Source organism: Phocoena sinus, chromosome 13 (assembly GCF_008692025.1).
Source record: "Phocoena sinus isolate mPhoSin1 chromosome 13, mPhoSin1.pri, whole genome shotgun sequence".
Lineage (NCBI taxonomy): Eukaryota > Metazoa > Chordata > Mammalia > Artiodactyla > Phocoenidae > Phocoena > Phocoena sinus.
Genome location: NC_045775.1, coordinates 5,832,063 through 5,854,578, shown reverse-complemented (window position 1 = coordinate 5,854,578; position 22,516 = coordinate 5,832,063).

The following is a 22,516-nucleotide window of genomic DNA, read 5'->3' as shown; positions in this document are numbered from 1 at the left end:
ACTTCGTAACTCGTTACCACCCGACAGCACTGCCTTCTTCTATGAGGGGGAGCAGAACGATAAGCTCCATGAATCTGTGCTTCTCCAGAAAGCACTGGTCCCTAGGGGTCGCCATCCCTGGCAGCTCTGGATTTGGGCCAGGTTGGATGTCCACCCTGGCGTCCTCCACTTATTAGCTCTGTGATTTTGGACAAGTTCTTTGGTTTTTCTGTCCATAAAATGTTAAGGAGTGAGACTTCCCCCGGGGAGAGAGAGTAGATTAAGATAATACTGCTCAGGAAGCAACCAGCGCCCATGGGCCGGGAAAGCTACTGCCCTCGGGTGGTCACCAGCAGCTGCTAAGCCAAGCAGGAAGCCCTGAACAGGCCGAATCCTGTTAGAGCAGGTTAAAAAAGGGAAGGCAACTCCAGCAAGGGAGAAACTGGAGGAAAGCGACCCAGGCCTGAAGCCGATCACTGACCTCCTGCTTTGTAAAGTTGATATGGATTATCCATTTCCTCTTTGTGGCTTCACTTAATAGGAAAGTCCCTGCAGGTGTGAGCTGGGACTTACAAAGGACGCTGGGAGATAGTAGCCCTGGAAAAATAATTCCACCTATAAACACCTGTGTTAACAAGTGCTGTATTTGTCCAGCTAGTTTCTTTTTCAAATACTGTTTACACACACCTATTCTCTTACCCCGCTCAGGTGTGTGTTGCGTGGCGTCTGGGGACCCGCTGGCTCGGGGCCAGCCTGCATGTCGGAAATGCTTCCCCTCTTCGCCCGGCCAGCCCGGGTCTTCCCGGGGGCCTGCTGTCGCGTTAGTGCTCCTGGGGTGACCTCTGGGAGCTTAGCCAAGTCAGGTCTGAGACCTCACTGTGGAAGGAAGGGCCGACTGGGGGCCCCTGGGGGGACAGTGACCCCAGCTGGACGAAAGAGGATACCTGCTCTTTTCCTAGCTGGCCCAGGTCACTTTGTATTTTCACACCGAGAGGAAATTTGAACCCTTCAGCCACCTGATTACAACAGGACTCACTTGGGGTGATGGGGGGCAGGGGTGGGAGCTGCCAGAGATCCAACAATGATACCTTTAGAGGCCTTGTGGGCCAGGGAGGAAATGCGTTTTTCGTTCTATGAGAACTCCAGAATTTGTTCAGAATTCCATCTGCTTCCGTGGAAGCCCTTTGGACTTAATTCACGTCTTACCCTGGCGAGTGGTTTCACCCCCGTCTGCATGGGACACTCACCAGGACCTTGTGAATGTCCGAGGTTCAGGCCTCAGGCCCAGGGACTCTGGTTTACTTGACCCGAAATGGTCCAGCATGTTAGAATCCCCAAATCTGTCTCATGCATGGTGAGTTCAGCACAACTTCTCTGGTAGGGTCACCAGACAACACTGCATGTTTGTTTACTATAAACCTTTCACTTAGAATAACTGCGCATTTACAGAGAAATTGCAAGGATGCACAGAGAATTCCCGCACCCACTCACCTGTCCCCCTCTCGCTAGCAGCTGGCAGAGATGTAGTCATTTGTCTCAACTAAGGCACTGGTGTCTGCCCATCGCGATTAACTAGACTCCATGAGTTACTGGGGTTTTACCAGTTTTTCCCAAGTCCTTTTTCTGTCCCAGGGTCCCCTCCAGGATCCCTCCTTACATTTAACTGTTACATCTCTGCAGCCTCCTCTGGCCTGGGCCGGTTTCTCAGACTCTCCTTGTGTATGACCTCGATGGTTTTGAGGGCAGGTATTTTGTAGACCCCACACTCTGGGCTTGGCAGCTGTTTTTCTCATGCTGAGACTGGGGGGTATGGGTTTTGGAAGGAAGACCACAGAGGCGAAGTGCTGTATTCATCTTGTCATATGACTCATCGCTGCCGATGCCGGCCTTGATCACCTGGCTGACTGAGGCAGTGTCCGCCAAGGTTCTCCATGGTAAAGTCACCCCCCTTCCCATACTGTCGTCTTCGGAGGCAAGTCGCAGAGCAGAGCCCACACCAGTGCAGGAGGGTGGTCCCCCTCCACCTGTTGGAGGGGGTGGTATCTACATAAAGTCTGTGGAATTCTTCTGTCAGGGCGAATGGCCTCTTCTCCCCGTTATTTATTTTTTCAGTTATTTGTTTACCTTGGTGTGGACTCTGTGCTATTTAAACTTTCGGTTATAACGCAGTACTACATTACTTATTTTGTTACTCACATCCATCCAGCTTTGGGCAGTGGGAGCTCTTTCAGGGTGGCTTCTGCCTCCCTCTGAAATGCCCCATCCTTTTGGTTTTCAGATACTTCCTTACTTAAGAAGAAAAGCACGGCTTTACGGACACCTGCTGGCTTGTTTTAGGCTCTTTTTTGCACTTTCATTGTTTAATCATAGCCACTCATTTCTTTCCTTAACACACTCTCTCTTCCTCTCCGACCCACAGTTTTCACTCTTGTCCCAGGAGCGGCATCACAGGGTGGTAGAAGGAGCCAGGATGGAGAGTCGGGCGGCCGAGTTCCTGCCCAGATTCTGCTTCTCACCGGATGTGTGACCTAGAACAAGCGCTTCCACCTCCATCAGCCCCGAGTCTCGGGTCTGTGGGAGGGAGACAGCACTGAGTATCTCGAAGGAGGGCTGTGAGCCTTACAGACCAGTGTAGACAGTGCCTGCTACACGGGAGGTGCTCATACAAGCAGCTTTGCCCTTCCTGCCCCTGGCTCTGTTGCTAAGTGACTGTCACCTTTTTGACCTCTTTGGTCCTCAGTTTCCTTGTCTGTAAAATCAAGGGACTGGACCAGATGGTTTTGGAAGAGCCCCCGCTGCCACCTCGATGTTCCGCGTGGGCCCAGATGCAGCCGGCTGGTGGGGATGGTTGATGGGGGGAGAGGGCTGGAGAGGGGTCAGCAAGCATGGCGCTGGGAGCCCAGCAACCAGGCCCAAGACCGGCCCCAGCCTCATACTGGAATCAGCTTTGCAAATCTGCCAATCAAAGAAGGTGGCTTTTTGCCCTAGAAGACAAACTTTTATACTGAGAGTGTAACCTGCATGTCTGGGCTGCATCCCTGCTGCCCCCTGCCACCCTCTAATGCGTTTCAGCTCTTGGCATGTCCTGGCTGGCTGGGCACAGGCTGGAGATCATAAACCAATCTGATCTGATAGAATGCGAAACAAGTTTGCGTTCACTGGTACGCATTTTGTACGTTCTTGGGTATCTGATCTCCCATCGCTGTGCGTCCCTTTCCACCCAGCAGTGGTATTTGTCAGCTTCTTTCGACAAGTGGGATTTGGATTGGGGTGTGAGGTTGGGTTTCTGGTGTGAATTTCTGAGGCTGGTTACAGGTGCTGAAACCAGGGCCAGGGCCTGGCTGGAGGTGGGGTGTGGCTGTTCACTGCGTTTCCTGTGGGAGCTGGGCCTCAGGCACCCATGTGGGCCAGTTTAGCAGAGCAGGAAAGGGGCGGATGGGGAGGACGGGCTCTGGAAATGGCTCAGGGGGCACAGGGCTAGGAGAGCAGACCCAGGTGCCCGCAGCTCGTCTGCTCTAGCACGGGCTGGGGACGGATGGGGGCTGGGCTGGAGGGAGGCCTGCTTAGGGAAAGCCTGGGTTCCAGTCCCAGAGGAAGAAAGCTAAAGGTATTTACCCAAACTGGGTCACAAGTTAGTGGGAGGCCAGGGCTCTGGCCAAGGCCGTGGATGTCCCACAGGATTCAGGCCTGGGCAGGGGGGTGAATGAAGAAAAAGTGGAATCTGAGTGTGAACCCTTGGTGATGGGCTGGGAGGGCAAGGGGGGCTCAGAAAGTCCAGTCAAGGGAGTCAGTGGCAGCATGGACAGGATCCCCTGCACAAATTACTATAGATGTGTGCCATATGCACATCGAGATACACCTACTAAGATGTTTGTGGAAGCATTGTCTGTAATAGGATAAAAATGAAACAACAAAAATGTCCATTAGCAGGGGATCAGGGTTTATCTGTAATATATATTTATGCAGTGGGATATTCTGGGGATATTGAAAAGAATAAGGTAGGCCTGTAGGAATCAATGAACTAACACCAGCAGGGAAAAAAAATACAGGTTTATTTTTCTCATGTAATCCCACATCTGGAGGGAAGCAGCTGCTGCTTACCAAGGTTGTCAGGGACCCAGTTTCTTTCTTTCCCATGCCACCTTCATGAAAGGTGTTGGCTTTTAGATCCTTACATTTATTTCCTCATGGTCCCCAAATGGCTGCTGCAGCTCCGAAGATCACATCTAAGTAAAAGGAATGAGTAAGGAGGACTGGTCAGTGCCAGACACAGTTGTCTTTTTTTAAATATGGAAATTGAGAGCTTCCCAGACGTCACCTGGCTCCTCCTTTCCCAGCATGGGCCATCTTGCCCCCATATCTCATTGTCCAGGACAGAGTCTCACCTGTGCACTCCCAGCTGCAGGGAAGGCTGGGAAAGTATCTGGCTTTCCAGCCACAATAGCAAGGAAAGAGAACCTGAAAAAGCGGTCCAGTTAGCCAGCAAATAGCATTTGCCCAGTGCATGTAAAGGACTCCATGGGAAGGGTCTCCAGGGGGCTTTTGATAGTAATTGCCTCTGGGGAACAGGATGTGGGATCTTACGGGGAGAGCAGCTCCCTTTTTTTAAAAATTGCGCAACCTTTCCTGCTCTGACCTTTTTTTTTTTTTTTCTTTGCGGTATGCGGGCCTCTCACTGTTGTGGCCTCTCCCGTTGCGGAGCACAGGCTCTGGACGCGCAGGCTCAGCGGCCATGGCCCATGGGCCTAGCCGCTCCATGGCCTGTGAGATCTTCCTGGACTGGGGCACGAACCTGTGCCCCCTGCATTGGCAGGCAGACTCTCAACCACTGCGCCACCAAGGAAGCCCCTGCTCTGACCTTTTTGTTACCATGTGTATATGTGACTTTTTTCCATTAAAAAAATTTAGTTAATTAAAATCAAATTAAAGCATAGTGAAATGCAGGGGATGCAATATGCCAGATGAGAGAGTTGATTCAGGAGACAGAATCTGGGTAGAGCCCTGGGGCTTCTGATGGTGGGGGAGCATGGCCATTTATGGGGTACCTGTGGCTGAGTCTAAGGGTGAGAGCTGACGATGGGTGTGTGGGAAGACCCTAGCGCTTGGCATTTGGGGGGTTGAGGTTGGGGGCGGGGCTCCCCCAGGTCAGCACCAGCAGTTGGGAGAGAAGGGAGGCAGGGGCAGGGAGCTGGGAGAGCTGGCTCCCCCTGTCTCTTGAACATTTACTTGGTGAGTGTTCATGACTTTCTTGCTGCCTCTTCTTCCAGAGGGCAGCGTTGAAGCTGACGTCTCAGGAGAAACCCTCCCTGCCCTGCCATAGAAACGGATGTATGTTTCTAATTCTGCTCACCAACTGGACATGGGTCTTTGACATCACAACATGAAACAGAAATGGGACGAGGATTGGAATCAGTCCTTGAACCAGATGACTAGGATGAGATTGGAAGAACACAAGGGAACATGTGATTTTGCTTTTCCTGAGGGTGACCTCGCTTACGGTGGGCAGGAAGGCATTTGTCCTACTGTACATGGTGAAGAAGGGGGGGGGGTCCAGAGAGGAGCAGAGGCCAGTTGGCCCAGTCGATGCCACCCAAGTCTTTCCCTACCTGGCGGGTGATCTGAAATGACCCCCTGGAGAGACACATCATGGCCAGACGCAGGAAAGGATCAGAGAATGGGAGACTCTTAAAAATTGGAAGACTCTTTAAAATAGACCTGAAGGATTTTGCAGAAGAAAATGGTCCCCTGGCTCTCCATCAATCAGTCTACACGAGGTTCTTCTCTATTAAAGTCTAAGGTGGGATATACTTTAAGTTTGCTCTACTAAAATTCTCTTTAGTAGAGCGTCGGCCTGTATTCGTGTGTATCTGATTCGCTAGCATGTGCACGAGAAAGCCCAGCAACACGTGAATCCTGATGCGCGTGAATACAAAAGCCGACAGAGGGCAGTTCTCCAGTGCCTCCCTGACAACTTACGGGAACTGATGGTGGAGTCCAGAAAGGACTTATAGAAACGTATAGATTTTTCAGCTATTCCTGAAACTCACAACGTATACGAATCGCCTGTTTCTGAGAACCTAAGGGTAGATGTATCCGTCAGAGCTCATTGCAGGAAGCAGAAACTGCTCTGGGTATGTTAAGCAGAAAGGGTCTTAATACAGGGAATTTGGTCTTTACAAAACAGATGGAAGGGCTGAAGGAGCAGATTCTAGGCTGGAGCACTGGAACGATTCCTGTAAGAATGCAGAGCTGGCCACCGGGAGAGCTGCTGCCTCTGAGGCTTCCCCCCAAGTGGGGCTGGAGCAGGGATGCTGCAGCAGCATTTACTTCTACTAAAGAAAAGCCGCCCGAAGCCGCAATCCAGGGGTTAGGAAGCCAGGTCAAGACACCAGGAGCTGGAGAATAGAATGGAATAGCATTTTGCTGTTGGAAACCCCCAGGTCACCGAGGCTCAATACACAGCAGCAGCAGTCGAGTTCTGCAGGCAGAGGGCGTCTGCCTCACTTCTACCTTCTAAAGGTGTCATTTGGTGCAAGCTAATTTGCATCCAGAACCCTAGCTGCAAGGGGGCCTGGGAAATGCTTCCAACTCTTGCATCGGATGAAAGAAGAGGTCAAATGGGCCATTCCAGAGAGTCTGGCTCACGGGCAATGCCAACGGGTGCTGGATGGCTAACGTGGATTCGTGCAATATCGCTCCTTCGGGAAAAGTCTGAGTCAGAAACATGTTCCGCTTTGGGTGGGTAAGTTATAGAAATCAACCATTTCTCCCAATTTCCACGTGTGATCCTAGAGGCTTCTGGTCTCAGCTCTATGATATTTTGAAATGTGGCCTTGAACAAGCCTCAGTTGCCCCAGTTGTGAAATGAGGGTGTGTGACAAGCTCGAAGGTGGCATCTAGCTTTGGGGTGGTTTCTCGCAGTATTATTTAGCTCAGGCTTTGGGTCTCGAGTCGCGCAAGTCTTATGAGCCCTTCTGCGAACAGTGACCCTTTGTTCCTGGGTTTTCCAGACTTCAAGTGCACTTCAGTGGGGGAGGTTTCTGAGAGCTCTTGAAGATCAAAGCAAATTAGGAGGAAGAAAACTTGTGGAAATCTTGGTAAAACCCAAGCAACAGTAGATTGTTGCCTGAGCAACGATGTCGGGGAAGGTCCTGTCTCATTTGCTGTACCCAGCGGTGGCCTCCTTTTGCAGATGGGAAACTATGGCTTGCTCAACTCTATGACATTAGGTATGATGCTTTATCCACCACATGACAGGGGTGGGACTGAGGGGGGAGAGCACGTGTCCCAGTGCTTTGGTCCTGTGATGTGTGCCCTCGACCAGTGATAGTCAAGGGCATCATCACCTTGGAAGTCCACACCAGTGCCCTGCTGGGCTCCCTGGTATCAAATGGAGAATAGAGTGGGGAATTGAGGGCTTAGTGTGGGGTCCTCTCTGTCTGTCTACCCACGGGCTCCAGTGGCATGCTGGTAAATGTTTAACAACTGACCGAAAGAAAGACAAAATAAAATAGCCCACGTCTGCCCATTTCTGTGGTGTAAATACTCTCACCATGCCGATTCCAAGCTACCAACGAGACATCACCGAGTACACATTTGGGAAGAGATGCTCATGGTGGCCACAGCGATGCGGTGAGGGCTGGCTCTGCACACACTGGCTTGGGTGGTCCACCGCCGTACCGATGGGTGACGTGCCCCATCATTCACGAGACAGGTGGGGAGGGGTGACTGACCAGCCTGAGGATCGTGGAGACCAAGGGAAACGGGGGCTGTGGGATTCAGGGGTCCTACCCCGAGGAGGCATTGACGTCACCCTGAGGTGAAGATGCTCTTAAGCCACATGTGCTGACTGCTCTCCAGAAGGGACGGTTTTAGGGCGTCACCCTAACCACTTCCTAACCAGCACCAGCGACCTCGGGGACTCATCCAAGGTCAAACAGCTAGTGACTGCCCATCCGAGGTTCTTGTCTCAGATCTGTGAATAAGCTCTCACTTCTCAGAGCCTCAGAGGGCGTGATGTTCTGCAGCCCTCCTCCCCCAGTGGGCCAGAGGGACAAGAAGGGGTGCTGGCCTGAGGCCTGGAGAGGAGCCCAGACTCCCAGGCTGCGTGGAGTCATCCCTCCCCACCACTGGAAGCTCACTCTCCCTCACGGGTGGCCTGGTCTCCCCCTCCCTTCCCTTCTGCTTGATCTAGGATGGAGCTGGTGTCCAGGGCGTGCAGGGGACATTCAGGGGTGGCCCTTGGAGTTCTGGAGAAGCACCACAGACACCCCTCCCACCAGCGTGGCTGAGACAGGCTGGCCCTGGGCAACAGAGGAAGCCTGAGGAGGAAGCAGGGTGGCCCCTGGCCTCGGGCTTCCGGCACCAGCAGTCCTGAAGGACTCCAACAGGAAGTGACTCTTCACCACAGTGGGACCCCTGGATGCCCTTTGGAGCTAATCCCCAGCTCGCCCTTTAAAAAATTAAAACACAGTCCTAGAAAGGAAAACAGCACACTGATAGAAGTACAGATGCCAGAGCCCCGTTGGCTGGATTTGACCCCAGGCCACACCGATTCCCAGCTGTGTGACGTTAATCACGTTTCTTCTCTCCAGCTCAGTTCCTTCATCTACAAAGTGCTAATAGTGGTGGTCACTAGAACCTACCTTGGGAGGTTGTTGTGAGGACTGAGAGATTCTAGATAACTTTAATGTTGTCCTGGCATATGTACCGTCCCTGGAACATGATAGGATATCAGTCAATATTTAGTATTATTTATATTAAAGTTGCAGGTCTCTGAATACTGAGGTCCCTTTAAGTCTTTGGGGAGTTTGGCTGGTTGGGAGGGAGAATTTGTGCTTGTAATTCTGCTCCTGGCCAGTATCCTCCAGGTTAGCCCTGTGCAGGCAGCGAGGGGTGGAGATGCCTGCTTAGTGGCAGTCGTGGTGCGTCCTTCTACCCCAGGCTCCCTGATCTCAATTTCTAAGCCTCCTGCCCCATCGCACCCTTGGGAATATTGCCTCTATGACCACCTAGGTGCATGGACTGTCTGGTGGAAGATGCCGAGGGGCAGAAGGACTCAGGTAGGCCTCAGTTCCACTGGATGTGGAATTCCAGATCTGCCACTTCCAAGCTCTGTAACCTCGACCAGGTTGCTTCACCTCTCTGAGCCTTGACTTCCGATCTGTTTCAACTGAACTATGGTTGCTGATACTGATGGTGAGAAAGTAGGAGGCACAGTTGTCAATATTGAAGGAGATCATGGCAATGTACCAGGCCCAGGGTGGAAACACAGCCTTTCACACCTTAGTGCCAAGCCCTGTGTTACATGGTTGAGGGCACTCTGTCACTTCATCCTCATAACACCCGCGGGGGAGTCACAGGTCTCAGTGCCCCAGTGTACAGATGATCGACTGAAGCCGAGGGCCGGCCAACCTGCCCAGAGGCCGCAGAGCCAGGCGTCAGCCAAGTGGGTCAGCTGTGCTTCCCTCTGAGGCTGCAGGGAGGCTCTGCCGCCTCCTACTGTGTGTTTCCTTTCTTTCTGCCGCTTTTGAGGAACTCGGCCCAAGAACCACCAGCCACAGAGCTGAATGGGCCCTTTCTTCCCTGAGGACACCTGGATGGAGGGAGGGGCATTGGAGGTGGCAGAGTGACAGCAGGTGTGGAATGGTTTCTGTTTGCCTCTTGGTGCTCAAATGTTTCCTCTGATAACATTCACTGGAGAGCAGCGGCGCTGCTGGATGGGGCTGCCCACCCTGAGGCTGGCAGTGTCTGGCTGGGGACCGGGTGGGGGGTGGGAGAGGCGAGGGGAGAGGGGGGAGCTGGAGGATGGAGGCGAGGAGGGGGGATGGTGGGGAGGACAGCAGAGACTGCCCAGGGCCTGAGCACACTGTTCCTGAAGGCGTTCTGAAAGTCTAGCTTCCTCCAGGCTGAGGAGTTCCGGAGGCATTTGCAATGTAAAGGGCGGCCATCCTCCATGACGCAGGGGATGAGATACCATCAGAACAAGAATATATTTAGAAGACAGGAAATGAGCCCTCCAGCCTGCCCTTGACTTTACACCAGGCGTTTTCGCCTTGTGAGCCCCCAACTCCCAGCCGACCGAGAGGCTGCAGGGTGATGCGAGAGGAAATCGCTCTGGTCTTCCCGCCGCGGCGTCCTTTTCTTCTCCCTCTGTCTCTGTCTCTGTCTCTGTCTCTTCTCGCAGGCTTTGCTGGGGTTGTCCCAAAGTGATGGGGAGAAGTGACATTTCGCTAGGAACTGAGTCATTTTGCTGGATTTTTTTGAGCCATGTCCCTGATTAGTAAACCTGTCTCAAAAATGGGAAAATGCACAGGGCTATTTTTAAGTGTTCTCAGCATCAATGTTCCTAATTCCTAGAACAGACATCGGCGTCTTTCTCTTCTCAAGTGTAGATAAACACTGAGCAGCTGCGTGACCTTTGGCAAATGAGACTTGCCGAGTGTCTGTTTGCTCATCTGTGAAGTGGGGCTAACGCACAGGGGGAAGGACAGGCCGGCTGACTGGGTGCATTCCACCGCGCCCACCCCCAGTGTGCGGTGCCCGTGGGCATTCAATGTGTTCAAAGTTCCTCTTGTTATTTTTATAAGATGGACTTGTCCACGACCAGCATGGGGGCTGGGTGATTTCACCCATGTGCTAAACACAGGTGTGTCTATCGGGTTAGACTCCACCTTTGGTTGGCTAACGGGGGAAACAAACCGAAACTCGCACTTAAATTATCAGGCAGGGGAAGACCTGGCAACTTCTGTCCAGTAGATAAACATTTACCAGGGTCCTCTTGCTATCCTGCGAGGGCTTCCAGAGAGACAGCGAGAAATGTGACACTGGCCGGGGTCGGGACGGACACAGGTGATTACAAGGGGGCACCTCACTCAGCTCGGGGACTGTGGGGACGGCTTCTGTGCAGAACCCATTGTCCGTGACTGTCCCAGGACACTGGGATGCGGTGGTGTTACAAAGCCTCGGACAGCTGATGGGGGAGATTTTATAGGTATACTTTGTGCAGACGTGTCCCCTCAGAATAAGCTGTGTGCAATAGGTTACATTCCAAGAGAAACACATCTACGCGTCTAATGGAAACACCAGCTCCTCTTAGTGACGTGTCCCCTGTGCGCCGGACACGCTGCTCGGGGCTTTGCACGGCTCCCTTTCATCCTCACAACAGCTCTGTGGGGTCACGGCCGTGACGGTCTCCAGCTTACGCATGGGGCCAGACCCTCGCCCCAGGTCTTAAAGCCGAGAGAGGGTGGAGCTGGGATTTGAACAGAGACCTCAGTGCCCCTTCAAGTTATCAAGGTCCACACGTGCGTGAAACCTTCCTGACCCCGACCTGATCTGACGCCATGGAGAGACATGATTTTGCTGTGGTCACTTATGGCTCCAAGAACACTGCTCCTTTGCTGACAATAGTTTCTCCTGAGTGGGATTCTCCGGGGACCCCTGGAGAACAGAGCTCTCCTCTCTCTTTGCTATCTGCCGTCAACATTTCTGAATGGAGGTCAGCAGACAGTAGGGTCTGCTGATTCTGTAGCAGCTGCTTCTGTTTCCTCAGAGCCCATGAGGTCTCCTGTCTCCCGTGTGGTCACCAGGGGCTCAGGCCAAGGCCAGAAGACAGCAGAAGATGTACCAGCCTTGGCGTGAGGGGCGGAGAACTCCAACAGCCAACATGAGGCCCACGTGGGGAGCCCGTGCAGAGACAGAGCGGGATTAACGTTGTCGTGGAATGTTCTGTGTGCTTAAAGAAAATAGTTTTAAGAAACTTTAGCAGGTTTTTTCCTCCTCTTGCAATATAACTCAATGTGTCATATTACATGAATTTATATTATATGTGAAATATAATACACGATTAGTTATATATTGCATGATTGGTGTCTTGGTTAATTTCCAGGCATACAGCGTTCTTACCAGGGGTCAGAGTTGAACTCAGATTAGTCAGTGGAGCTACTGGTTAGCATTTCTCATAAGTCTGGGGCTGGGGAACATGGAAGTTACTGTTGGAAAGAATCATAGGTGAGCCTCGACCTTGAGGAATTAGCAATTTGGACTACAGTCGGCCTCCGTATTCTTGGGTTCTGCATCCATGGATTCAACCAACCTCAAACTGAAAAAATAAATTCCGGAAAGTTTCAACAAGCAAAATTTGAATTTGCCATGGCTTGAATTTGACACAGCGTTTGCATTGTATTAGGATTATAAGTGATCTAGGGATGATTTAAATAACTGAATCACTTTGCTGTACAGCAGAATTTAATAGGACATTGTAAATCAACTATACTTCAATAAAATAAATTTTTAAAAAGTATATGGGAGGATGTGCATAGGTTATATGCAAGTACTACACCATTGTACAGGGGACTCGAGCATACAAGAATTCTGGAACCAATCCACCAGAGATACTGAGGGGATGCCTGTATTTTTGAATGGCTCGGAAAGTCCAGATGCAATGGTCTGAAGGCTGCTGACGCACAGCATCTGGGCTGGGAGGCTGGTGTGCTGGTAAGAAGGGCCGGGACAGCTGACTTGGGCCTCTCGGTGCAGCTTGGTGTCCCATGTGGGAAGTGAGGAAAATCACATTTCTCTGTTAAGAAAAAAAAAATCCAGCACAGAAAGTCATCTGCTAGGGTGCTGATAAGGGACACAGAGCGGTGACGGTTGTCCTCCAGGTGAGAGTCACCGTGCAGGCTTCAGAGCGGGATGGTTGCAAGGCGATAGCAGGGTGAGAGATCTGGGGACTCTGTGGAATTTCCCATGTGCCCCGAGGCCCATTACGTCATCGGAGGATCCCCAGTGGCTGCCTGGGTCTCAGGAGATGGGGCAGAGGGTCAATGCAGAAGGCTGCCCTCGCTGGCTAGGCTCTGGGTTTGCTTTCCTTCCATGCTCTGTAGCTGAGTGAGGGTCCTGAAACCCAGGATCCCTTAGAGCACTCCGAGGGGACTGACGGAGACCCCGAGGCCCATTCTGATGTTTTGCGGGTTTTCTGGAACCTGGATGGACATGCCACATCTGGTGGTGGGTAACATGGGGAGTGCCCAGACGCTGGAGTTAGACCTGAAATCTCGTTCTAGCCATGTGGCCTCAGACAAGTCATTTCACCTCTGAGAGCTTCGATTTTATTGTCTTTCCAATGGGGATAATAATATTTATTACCATAGTGCAGGGAGGTGTAAACGAAACGAGATATTTACGTAAAGCACTCAGCACTGTACCTGGCATACAGAAGGTATTTGAGAAACAGAAACTATTATTAATGAAACACAGTAGTCTGGGATTTGGCTTCTTTAAGAAAGCTGTCTTGGAGAGACTTTTACATCCTACTGTGCTGTGCTAAAGAGACAACTAAATTCCTGTTTACATATAAACCTAAACCCTCTTATTCTAACTGTGGCACCACCTTAAAAGACATATATTTATGCTTTCGGTTTTAGCTGTTCATATGTTTAAAAGCGGCACACACTTCCGGATTATGCTAATATACATAGGAGTTTAACAATCGCACTGACTGCTCTAACCATCTATTTGAACTCCATTGTGCAAATAAGATGTTATCTTAAATAAACTCCTAATATAACTCAGTAATCACTATAATGCTTTCTGGTGAAATTGGGGTGTTATCACTGAATTTAGCCATGAATCTCAAATACTGAACTTTTGAGCAAACATCAGCAGTGTCCAGTCGCTGAGTTCCTGGCCTGGAAGAGCTGGACGCGGCTGTCTGTGCAGGTTGGGGAAGGGCAGGGGCGGCTGGCGTCGTGCAAGGCCCGGGCACTGACACGCACAGCTGTCGGTGCGCCAGGGTGTAGGATCGCAGCTGCCTGAGGGAGAGTCGCCCTTATCAGAAGGCTCATCAAAAAGTGGAGAAGGAATAAGTACTGCAGGGGCTGCGCATTCCAGCCACAGCAGAGAGATGAGGCAGGCTGGGCCTGACTCAGGAATTGGGATGCAGACCGGGAAGGGTTTCAGCCAGTCGCCGGTCCTCTCTGCCAGGGACCCCACCTGCACAGCCTCCTGACACTTACGAGGAGACTGAGAAAGGGGCTGTGGGAACTTTGGGGGCAGGTGGATTTCTCTGACTGGCTCAAGGGGGAGAGTCAGTTTATCCTCACATCGCATTAAAGAAATAGGAAAACAGAACATCAAGGTGCAAATGGAGGATTTAAAAATGCTAATAACTGTCTCTTCTTCCCTTCCTCCCTCCTTCTCTCCCTCCCTCCCTTCTTTTTATTTTAATGGTTGGAAGCACTTAGCTTAAAAGAAGGAAGTGGGAGCTGAGCTGTGAGGGTGCTAGGCATCAAATGAAACAGATTTTAAGGAGAACTTTGGAAGGGCTAATTAGCCAAGTAGTCTGAAAGGAAACATGGACTGCAAAGTTCAACGCCCTGGCCCGAACAGTTCAGTGCAGTTCTCATGCTGTGCAGGTCACTGGACTTCCTACAGAGGAAGAAGAAAAGTTTTATTTGTTTTTTTTTTTTTTTTTTTTTTTTTTTTTTTTTGCGTTACGCGGGCCTCTCACTGTTGTGGCCTCTCCCGTTGCGGAGGACAGGCTCCGGACGCGCAGGCTCAGCGGCCATGGCTCACGGGCCCAGCCGCTCCGCGGCATGTGGGATCCTCCCAGACCGGGGCACGAACCCGTGTCCCCTGCATCGGCAGGCGGACTCTCAACCACTGCGCCACCAGGGAAGCCCAAGTTTTATTTGTTTGCCATGGAAAGAGTCTTGGATCTGGAATCAGCCGACCAAGGTGAAGGGTATTAGATGTGACAGTGTACTCTCTAAGGACATGTGTTGATCACCTATTAATTGATGGCACCAGGAAGCACTTTTTTTTTTTTAATTTTTTTTTTTTGCGGTACGCGGGCCTCTCACTGTTGTGGCCTCTCCCGTTGCGGAGCACAGGCTCCAGACACGCAGGCTCAGCGGCCATGGCTCATGGCCCCAGCCGCTCCGTGGCATGTGGGATCTTCCCAGACTGGGGCACGAACCCGCGTCCCCTGCATTGGCAGGCGGACTCTCAACCAATGAGCCACCAGGGAAGCCCAGGAAGCACTTTTTAAACTGCAAAGTGCTTTGCATGTTTAAGGTGGTATTAGAATATCTTCAAAGGCTAGAGTGAGAAGGCCTTGATATATATATATATATATATTAGTACTACATGATGAGTGTCCTTTGTTGAGTGGAGAAACTCATGCTTGGAGAAGCTATGGCACTTATCCCCAGTCTCTTGGTTAAGATTCAGAGGAGCTAAGAAGTCAGGTCCCCCCTCCACAAGGTCAAGTCCTTTCTCTGTCTTTCACCCACGGCCTCAGAGAGCCACAAACATTTTCCTTCTCCTCTCTGATTTTATAGATGAGCAGCTAGGAGTCTAGAGATGGAGTTTCCCCATCATGAACCAACATGGCACAAGGGTCTGGAGCTTCTGGGCTTTTCCTTCTTCTAGAACACTGGCTGCCTCACGCACTCTTGTTTTCTGCAGAAAACAGAGAATTCCAGCGGAACCTCTCTGGGGGATTGTCTATCTGCCACAGGGATGCTTCTGCAGCCTTCAACACTTTAGAAGACGCGCAGTCTATTTTCTTACACAAACTCACGGAAATCCAGAGAAGCCGACTGCCTTTGGTCTGGAGGAGGTCTTAGGCAGAGGGCTTACTTCAGTGTGTCACAATGACCTGTGACTTAATTTACGTTTATTATGGAAAGTGAAACCTCCGAAGCATGCATATAGTTTGTCCTCAGGTGGCTTCCATGTTCTCTGGGAGCTTGTTTAAACTTTCCTTTGACTGGGCCCGCCAGCCCTCCTTCTTATGGCCCGAGGTGCTTAGCAAGGCAGAATTCACGCCCTAGAGATTTAGAATTAAACTCTCCCTTTTACAGAGGAGGATACTCAGGCTTGGCAAGTTTTAAATGACTTGCCAGAGCTGTTAGCTGAATGTGATCCATGAGACTTTCATCTTCCAATCCAGAGCTCTTCCATAAAGGAGCCAGTGGGAATTTTATTTGGGCTGGCCTGTGGTTACAGGGCTGTGGAGAGCTGAGCGCTCAGTCTAAAGGATGGTGGGAGGGGGCAGAGTCTGCAGGTTCAGGGAACGAGCATCGGACTCTGGCCTCCGGCCTCCAGCACCAATTTGCTTTGAGATCGAGGTAAAGCCTCAGCTCTCTCATCTGTAAAGTAACAGTTTGGATGATATTATGGTCTGAGTTGTGTCCCCCAAATTCATAGGTTGAAGTCCTAACCCCCAGGACCTCAGAATGCCACTCTATTTGGAGATAGAATTTTTAAAGAAATGATTGAGGTAAGATGAGGTCACACGGGTGGACCTAACCCACTATGACTGGTGAGGAGATCAGGGCACAGACACACACAGAGGGGTGACCACGTGAGGACACAAGGAGAAGTCAGCCATCTACGAGCCGAAAAGAGAGCCCTCAAGAGACGCCAACCCTGCCGACACTTTGATCTCGGACTTCTAGCCTCTAGAACTGGGAGAAAATAAATTTCTGTTGTTTAAGTCCCCCAGTCTGTGGTGGCCCTGGCACACCAATATAGACGTAAGCCTCCGGTGTAAAGAAATGTCACTTCTTGCTGCTGTTTACTGAGGGTTGGGTTGGCTGGGAGTTGGGCAAATGAAGTTGGGTCTTGAGAGGTGTCTGGAGCCTGAGGTCTCAGAATTGGCACTTATTGGTTCAGGGAAACACTCTTGCTGTCTTTCTTCACAACCCCACTCCCCTGTGAGCTGCCCCTGGGGCAGAGCACGTGCTGGTGTATTCCTTTGCCCCAGGCACTCCGCGTTCTTGGCAGATTTTGTCCAACGAGCAGGTAAATGCCACAGGAAGGAAAGCATGGCGACTTATTAAATGGTTGAAAGAGCGAAGAGAAAACTTGGAGACCATCTCACCATGGTGATGGGAGTGGAATGAGGTTACTGTTGGTGGGGCTAGTAGGAAACTTAGCCGCGATCTGGTCCAGACTGTGCATTTCACAGATGGGAACTGGGCCCCCGGAGGAAAGTGACTTACCCAAGACAGGGCTGACTCTAGACCACCCATCTCCTGAGCACCACTCGTGATGCTTTCACTGGATTGTCCTCACTTGGAGGAGGGGAAAGGAAAAAAGAGATTCTCTTCAGATTCAGAAATGCCTAACGCAGAGAACACAGCACACTTAAACCCTAAAAGTCCTCGAAGGAAATGGCTTAAGTTGGCTCTCCACTGTGTGGAGGAATTGTTAGAAACAGTTAAATGTTATCATCCTCCTATTGTGTGAGAATGACTGTGAAGGTCAGGAAGAAAGGCAAGGTGCTTATCTCGGCTTATCTGAGAATGACCCTCATCACCGGCATTGTTTATGTTCTGTGGGAGCTGAGGCTCCAGTCACACTGGTACTTTCTCCAGGTGAACTAGGGTGAGGGCCACAGAGAAGGGGGGCAGGGTTGGATGCCCACCATGGAAGGTGCTGGAACGCTCTGTTTTTGATGAGTCCCTCCCAGACCAGGCTGCCTCAGCATGGGTCTTTGCTCCTGCAGTCCTGTCCGTGGTCCTCCTCTGGAGGGAAACACAGCCACTCACAGGCCACGTCTGTGCCACTTAAGAGACTCACATCACCCCTCAAACACCCCGGAATTACCCTTAAGAGGTGGTCTGAAAAATGGGCTTAGTGACCCTTGTCAGATGGAATGAGGGCAGTTGCTGGGGTTCAGCTAAGTCACAAACCATTACCTTCCTGAGCCCACTGTAGGGGGCACGTCTCTGGGTCGGCACTGCTGTGCAGGGCTGCTCATCTCGTGGGAGGGGAAATGCAGGGACAGAGGGGCTTGGGGACCCCCATGCCCAGGTTCACCCACATGCTCAGGGATGGACTGAGCTGGGATGCACACTCAGACCTGCCCCGTTGCCAGGCTGAGCCCTCTTCATTCGACCGCATTGCCTCCGTTGGGGTATTTCTTGAATGCCTGTGACCTGGGAGGCCCTGGGCCATGCAACCGGGACGTGGGGAGGAAGCAGAGCCGCTCCCTGACCGGGTCGCCGGCAGCCGTGACGGGTGTGAGGCTGGGGATTTAACGTAGGGGGCACGTGTCTTTTAAACAATAAGTGTATGTCTAAAGAAAGCAATACTTACTCATCACTCCAAATTTAAAAACACAAAAAGAGTGAAAAGAAGAGAAGAAACCAAATTGCCTGTATTTTCACGCTCAGAAATTCACCGCTATTACTCTTTGGTGTATTTTGTTTTCGTCTGTTTTTTCCCTACACAATAATTTTCTTATCTAGTTCTAATGACCCCTTGATGGTAGCCTTCAGTATTCAGGATCTACGTTTTTCTCATTTTCCACTTTATCCCCTAACAGTTATGCAACTGGAGCTCAATACATGGTTTTAAATACATTTGTAGAATAATCACATATATTCAGTTGTGTAGTCTCACGTTCTCATGTAAAATTATAATGTGTTTTTCCCACATTTTCACCGTCTTTTTCTAACTAGTGTCTTTTTAATAAATGCATAGAAAACCATAGTTGTGTGTACTTCACCATGTGCCTACTGTTGGACATTTAGGGGTTTCCCAGAATATAGTTTATTCTTAATAAATAATAAAGCAGTGAACATCTTTGTACATAAAGCTTTTTTTTTCTCCATATTCTGGGACATTTAACCTGGATGGATTCCCAGAAGGGATTTAACATGTCAAAGTATATGAACATATTTATTTCAAATCCTTTGGATACAGATGGCTAGAAACAAATTTCAAAGCTTTGTACCACTGTACACGCCCACCAGTAGGACGAGTGGCTCGGACACAGAACATGAGGTCTGGGATCCGCCATCTGGGCTGGAGTTTTGGCATTGTCCCCTACTTGCAGGTGACCTCATTTTCCTAGATTGTAAAGTGGAAGTGGTAGTGACAGGTGAGAATCGGATGAGAAGAGTTTGCAGAAGTTCTCCACAGCCTGTAGGACTCTGAAATGTGAGTTCTCCGGCAAAGAGACTTACTGTCAGGAGGGCATTGAGCCTACAGCATCCTGCGACAGAAGGTCACAGCTTCCCAGGACGCAGAATACAGCACCCTGGGGCTCAGGAGTTCAGTCTTGAGGATGCCATGTGGTCTGTTCCCGCCCACGTCCTCAGACAGCTGAAATCCGAGCTGTGCCAATTCTAGTGACTCAGTTCAGAGTTTGCCACCGGCCTGTTCAGTTACGCCTACCTCCCAATGCACTGCTTGCCAAAGGGTCACGTAAAGAAGCACCTGGAAGTAAGCATTGTAATTTCTTTTTCTGCTTATATATATTAAGGTCAAAAATACCCCAACAAATCGATCCCCAGAGTTGCAGAGGCAAAGGAACAGCTGTGTTAGACTGAAGGGCATGGTTGGCGAGGCCTGGATCGTAGGGGAGATGAAGCCAACGAGGGTCACAGGAAGGAGGGAATGTACTGAATACTTCTTCCAGGAAACTCTTCACGTTTCCCTCCTTCCTTCCCTCCTTATCTCTCCTCCTTTTGTTCTTTTGCTCGCTTACCCAATATCCACTCATCGCTGAGAATTCGAGGGTCAGAAGACACAGCCCCTGTTGTGAGGGGCTCCTTAGTCTGAGGAGGCGTTGGGGAGCGACAGAGCGGTGATAACGCAGCGAGTGTCTGGGCGTGCAGAGACGGTCCGTCTCGACCCAAATCACCTGGGTCACATCAGCTCTGCGTTGAAGGGACCTGCTGTGCAGAGGACGATCATATGGGGTGTGGGAGCTCCATTTGTGGAAAGAGCTTTTCCACAGAGGCCTGGCAGGCAAGTGGGCTCCATGACGGGCAGGTATCTCGGGGAAGCGAGATGCCGCTGGTTCAAGGGCAGGTCCCACGGCACCAAATTCTACTCCTGGAGGCTGAAGGCAGCAGGAGAAACCTTCCCTCACAGGTCCCAAGGGGACTGCAGAGATCTTCTGTGGCCGTGCTGGGCCGGCGGGACTGTCAGTTTCCGGGAGGAAGCTGCGCAGCCTCTTGCCATCTCGTCTGACTCCTGCGCTTAGCATCACGCCTTCCCAAGTCAGCGGCTGGCCTGACCCGGGACTCCTCCGTCAGGAAAGAGAAAATGCGCCGCCCCGTTTGCGTCTGTGCTATCGAGGGTGGAAACCAGCCGGCTTTTCTTTCCCCTGTACTTTTGGACTCACGCTTGGCAGTCTATAAAAATGCACAGGTGCTGTCGATTGCACAAGTTTTAGGGGAAAAGCGTTATCAGTAGCACAACATAGTGAGGGCTTACTATGCTCCGGGCCCCGGGCTTCGACGCTGACATTTAGTTCTGTGAAGAAGCCCTGAGTTAGGGGCCATCACTTATTATTTTACAGAGGACGATCCAAAGCTTAGTGGTAAGTGAGTTGCTTGAGGTCACACAGCTGATAGAAGGAGACCCGATTCTAGGACACACGCTCTCACCCACTGCTCTGTACCCGTCAGAGGAGGAGAAGGCATGGTAGTATATACTGTATATATGGCTTTCAGGAATTTCTGCTTTGAGGAACTGGGGTTACAGGAGTAAGCTTGGAAGTCTCCTCATTATTCATCCAAGTTCCCAGGGGTCAGGATTTACATAGTCTGGACACTAGGCTCTGGAAACAAAGTTGGGTCCCAGGGACAGGCTGACTACTTTAACATATCTGAAGGAAGATCAAAATAAAAAGAGATTAGAAGTTATTGATGGGTTAAGACCTAGACCAGAGGTCAGAGGGTGGAAAATTCACCATTGTGAAATTTAGCACAACAAAAATGAGGACTTTATTAATAAGAAGATTGTTAGTCTATATGGAGTAAAGAAAAGAGTGAAGTGCTTGGGCCAGCTCTAATTCTGACTGTGTCACGTAGTAGCTTGAGACTTGGGTTGCCTTAATTCTTCCAAGCCTCCCTGACCTTATCTTTATTGGAGATGGCACCAGGACGTATAATTCACAAGGCAGTCATAAGGATTAGAGAGTAAATCCACTGGTTGGCACCTAGACTTACTGGCATATACTGAGAGCTCAATACATACTAATTCCTCCCAGCAATGGGAAACGTCTAAGAATGGAATGACCTGCCTCCACGGGTGGGAATACTCTATCGCTGAAGAAATTTAAGGACAAGTTAGATGGTCTCTTGATGAGAGAGTGGAAAGAGGATACTGTGACATGAGGAATTTCCAAATCTGATGGAGCCTGGGGTCTAGTGGATCGGTCAGGCCTTTCACAGAGAGTGGGAAGGTTTTCAAACTGAGAAGAAGCAGCCCTCTGGTCCGTCTGCCTCCTGCCTGATAAAGGTGTTCACTGTGTTAAGGACTCGGCTAGAAATACATCCAGACTAAACTGAGGGCTTGTGGGCACAGTGGTGGAGCAGGGTCGTTTCCTGTGGAGGGTTGTCCTTGGTGAGGATCCTGGTTAGGTGAGGAGATGGGCAGTGGGGAGCCCTGACCTTCCATCACAGCTGATACCAAAGTCTGAGAACCAGGTCCTGCCCTGATGCCAGCACCCTTGCATCCCAGCTGGAGAGGAAGATCTATTTGCATAGAAAGGTCAGTAATAATAGGGACCAATTTGTGATTGAGCCACAGTAAGAAGTTTGAAGTGGGCTGTATGACCCTACATTAGGGTTGGTGGATAGGCTCGGGACACTTAGAAATGTGGACCAGAAATCCAGGCACGGAGGGACCAGAGTGACTTTTTTTCTTTTTTTTTTTTTAATTTTTCTTATTCTTTTTTAAAAAATTTTTATTTCATACTGGAGTATCATTGAGTAACAATGATGTGTTAGTTATAGGTGTAGAGCAAAGTGATTCAGTTATACCCATACAAGTATCCCTTTTTTTCAAATTCTTTTCCCATTTATGTTATTACAGAATATTGAGCAGAGTTCCCTGTGCTATACAGTAGGTCCTTGTTGGTTACCTATTTTACATATAGTGGTGTGTATAAGTCAATCCCAAACTCCCAGTCTATCCTTCCCTCCCTCCCCCAACCCCTTCCCTCTGGTAACTATAAGTTCATTCTCTAAATCTGTGTTTCTGTTTTGTAAATAAGTTCATTTGTATCATTTTTTTCAGATTCCCCAGATAAGCGATATCATATGGTATTTGTCTTTCTCTGTCTGACTTACTTCACTTAATATGATAATCTCCAGATCCATCCACGTTGCTGCAAATGTAATTATTTCACCTTTTTAATGGCTGAGTAATATTCCATTGTGCATATGTACATCTTCTTTATCCATTCATCTGTCAGTGGACATTTAGGTTGCTTTCATGTCTTGGCTATTGTGAATAGTGCTGCTATGAACATAGGGGTGCACGTATCCTTTCGAACCGTGGTTTTCTCCGGATATATGCCCAGGAGTGAGATCTTAGGATTGTATGGTAGCTCTATTCTTAGATTTTTAAGGAACCTCCATACTGTTCTCCATAGTGGTTGTACCAATTTACATTCTCACCAACAGTGTAGGAGGAACCAGAGTGGCCCTTTGCTGTAGAGAGGAGGGCATTTGAGAAGAGGCAGGAGAGAGGTGTCAGATCCATGTTGTGAGGGCTTTCCTGC